The sequence below is a fragment of the Hyalella azteca genome, unplaced genomic scaffold (assembly GCF_000764305.2).
Source record: "Hyalella azteca isolate HAZT.00-mixed unplaced genomic scaffold, Hazt_2.0.2 contig13515, whole genome shotgun sequence".
Taxonomy (NCBI): Eukaryota; Metazoa; Arthropoda; class Malacostraca; order Amphipoda; family Hyalellidae; genus Hyalella; species Hyalella azteca.
In genome coordinates, this window is record NW_025943433.1 from 220,133 (window position 1) to 224,132 (window position 4,000).

Genomic DNA, 4,000 nt, shown 5'->3' on the forward strand with positions numbered 1-4,000 from the left:
ATTAGATATAGATTTATTCGACACATCATAAGAGTAACTAGAAAATTAGAATAACAATAAACAACAATAACTGTTTTACTAGGAATTCAAGCAGACTGATAATATAAAAACTGTTTTACATGTTGTGCAAGGCCATAAATAGGAAGTAAATTTCATAACGCTCCTGCCACCGATTAATAACTTGAAATACTTTCAGAGCAAAAATTTATTGCATTGGCCGGGAATCGAACCCGGGCCTCCCGCGTGGCAGGCGAGAATTCTACCACTGAACCACCAATGCCTTATTTAAAAAGTTGTGGACTGAATTCTCAATAATTCTCAATTCATTCTTAATTCTTAATTCATTCATAATAGAAGTGGACGAAATGAATGAAAATAATTCGAAATTTATGTTCCTGTATCAGTGGTCGAAAAAATTTTCTTGAAAGCTTACTACACGTCCACAGTGTCTCTAGAATGATGACCTTATTTTTTATTTTACCCAATTTCCTAATAATTTCCGGGTTATATATTCTCATTAATTGAAAACATAGAATTAGCCACATTAATGTGGTAAATTTTTCCACCATCATTAATTTGTGTTGCTTTTAGTTAATTCAGATTGTTTCGTTTTTGTCTTGTTTTTCAGTTTGTATTTAAGATGTTGTTTCCAGTTTAGAAGTTAAAGTTGTTTGAGCTCAATTCCTTTTTTTTATCGTTCGCCTTAAATCACCATAGTTTGATTCATCATTACTCTCGATTACAGTATTTTTAACTTATATCGTTTGTTGACGGCATGGGTTCACTAATTGATTTTTCCAGCATTGTTGATTCGGACCTTATAGGTGTACAGAAACAATGCTTCCTTATCTTTCAATTTGAGTATAACATTTCTCTCCCTTAGCTCAAATGATCTTCTTTGTAGAGACTCTCCTAAACCTATTGTTCTTATCACTGCATGTCCCCGCGTCTCTGCAAAAGTTGGCCCTTTTATCACTTATTCGTAAAAGTCTCGCTACAATTTGTTTCCTATATGCACTCATTTTCATTGTTTCCTATAAGCACTTTTACCGAATGGTCCCTGAACACTCGGATTGCCATCATTATTATTTATTTTTTATTACTGGGGCCGTCCCATAAAGACCGCTAATTAAGAACATGTAGCGGCCGAAGTACACGTAGCTATCGATTTTTCGTTGGTGATTGGTGGATTGAGCTGAAAACCCGTCAATGATTGGCTACTGTAATTACGAACTTTTAACTATAGTACGGTCCTTGATCTTTAACATGCATAATCCGCTGCTGCTGGTTGCGTCGCAGGGACCGCACGTCTCGATGCGTCGCAGGGACCGCACGTCTCGATGCGTCGCAGGGACCGCACGTCTCGATGCGTCGCAGGGACTGCACGTCTCGATGCGTCGCAGGGACCGCACGTCTCGATGCGTCGCAGGGACTGCACGTCTCGATGCGTCGCAGGGACCGCACGTCTCGATGCGTCGCAGGGACTGCACGTCTCGATGCGACGCTGGCAATGAGCGTTCCAGACTGGCTACGTGACGTCATTAGCGACGCGCGACTCTCATCTCTCTTACACACTTGCCTGAACCTGCACGTGCTGCTGCTTCATGGAGCTGCTGCTGGTGCTGCTGCTGCTGCAGCTACTACTAATACAGCTGTTGCTGTTACTGCAACTACTACAACTGCTGCTACTTCTTTTTCTGCATGTATACACGGGAGATATTTCTAATGCTGCCGTTGATACTGTACAGGGTGTCCCAAAATAAACGATACTCAACTTTGAATGGCTGTAACTCAAGTAATAGAGTTAAAAAATTTTGGTAGGTCAGGATTTGTTCCCTATGTTTTTCTGCATCTCTCCATCAAAAATCAGACAGATCGATGTAACCAGAAGCGTTTGATAGAACTTTCAGTGACTTGTGCTAAAATCTTGCTTGCGCAAAGTTTTAGTAAGATCATTTTGCATAATCATTACGTTGTCTTGACATGTTTTCTTTTCTCTGTTTTATTTTTTTGTATCTTTGGTGAGACAAAAACATGGCAATCTTTGGTGAGAGACAATCATGACAATCTTTATGACCCTGTATATCTAGTGCTGATGCTGCTATGGTTGTTGCAGCTGCCTCTGCGGCTTCTACTTCTACTTTGGTTTACGATGGCGTTTCTGTTGCTGCTGTTTCTGAGGCCGCTGTTTCACCCTGAATTCCTCACATCTCCTTACCCAAACTTTTCCCTACCCTCACTTCTCCCTACCCTCACTTCTCCCTACCCTCACTTCTCCCTACCCTCACTTCTCCCTACCCTCACTTCTCCCTACCCTCACTTCTCTCTACCCTCACTTCTCCCTACACTCACTTCTCCCTACCCTTGTTTCTCCCTACCCTCACTTTTCCCTACCCTCACTTCCCCCTTACCCTCACTTTTCCCTACACTCACTTCCCCCTACCCTCGTTTCTCCCTACCCTCACTTCTCCCTACCCTCAGTGATCTTGTTACGTCTCGCTTTATACCATCCACCCCAATCTTGCTGTAATATTTCTTTTCCACTGTTGCAACCGCACATGTTCTCGGATGTTGGAGATTTTTTATTTTCATTTTTAAATTATTGTTCTATTTTGACCGGTTTTACTGCTTGGTATGCATCGTCCTTCTGTAATGTTCGACGTATGAACATCTCACTTCTGAAAGAGTATTTGAAAAGCTGTTCTTGTTTGATAAAATTTTAACTGCCCACTAAATAGTAATATAACGTTATGGGTGCCTTGAGAAACGTAATTGCGTTATAGCAGATTTGAGATAAAACCTCACATCACTTTACCACTCCGGCTTTGAACATCCTCATCTTGCTTGCAAGCTTGGACCTCTGACTTCAACATCCACTTCTCATGGCTGACCTCTGACTTCAACATCCACTCCTCATGGCTGACCTCTGACTTCAACATCCACACCTCATGGCTGACCTCTGACCCCAACATCCACTCCTCATGGCTGACCTAATCTTAGACTGTCACACCAGCTCCCAGATGCCATAGGCACAGGGATCATATGGTCGTGGCCATATGACTTATTTCAGGTCCCTATGAGCTGGTGGTGATCCAGCCCCCGCTGTTCAGATGGTGCCTCGTCCAACATTAAAGCTGAATTATCGATGGTTCATCAGTGAACAACGGTGGCTTCACCATGATTTTCTGTTCATTTATAATAACGGAGGCAAGTCGGTGGATTTCAGGACTTTCCCGTCAGAATTAGGACGTTAGTAGCAGCAGCATTGCTCCAGTGAAGTTTTGGAGTTAAGATTACATTGGTAATTCATCTAAATTCATATGATTACTTAACACAACAGGCTCAAACTTATATCAAATGCAAATTATGTTCAACATCATTTATTTTCATCGACACTGAAAAATTGAGGTGCAAAATATTTTGCTACCCCCGTGAACGTAAAATATTAAATTTAATATCCGAGGCTGGCGGGGTGTGAGGCCACAGGCCACTGCAAGTTACATTATATTATTATAGGTTAGCGGCTCTAGAGCACTTATGTGGTAGTGTGCGCACCCCTCTTCTTCAATACGCCAGATTGTTAGGCATTATATATATGTTCCCATCTGACGATATGAACCTTGACTCCGCGGCCAGCGTCCCCGCCTCATCTACGCGGCGAGGGGAAAACGACAGCCAAAAATCCCTCAAACGCCAGACTTTTTCCATATTTTCGTAAGAACACATTATTTAATAGTTGCATTTCGCGTCGTTTTATCAGTTTTGTTAAAAAGCATGGATTGACTTTTGCTTTATTTATTCCAACATTTATCAACTCTTCTTACTTACAACCTGCCGGTGCAGCCTTACTGTTCCTTATATTCGTAATTTTTTGCTGGCAAAAAAAATAATAATAAATCGATTGCGATGATTCATGCCCGTTACATTTTTTTCTTACTTTTTTATTTGCCCTAAATAATCTCAATGATCCATTTTTTCTCACAAAAATAAGAATTAACAG

At 41.2% G+C, this 4,000-nt stretch overlaps 1 non-coding gene across 1 annotated transcript; it reads right to left on the reverse strand.

Moving 5' to 3' along the window:
- Positions 1-209: 209 nt before the first annotated feature.
- On the reverse strand, positions 210-280 carry Trnag-gcc. Its single transcript has one exon. It is a non-coding gene; the product is annotated as a tRNA-Gly (tRNA).
- Positions 281-4,000: the final 3,720 nt, after the last annotated feature.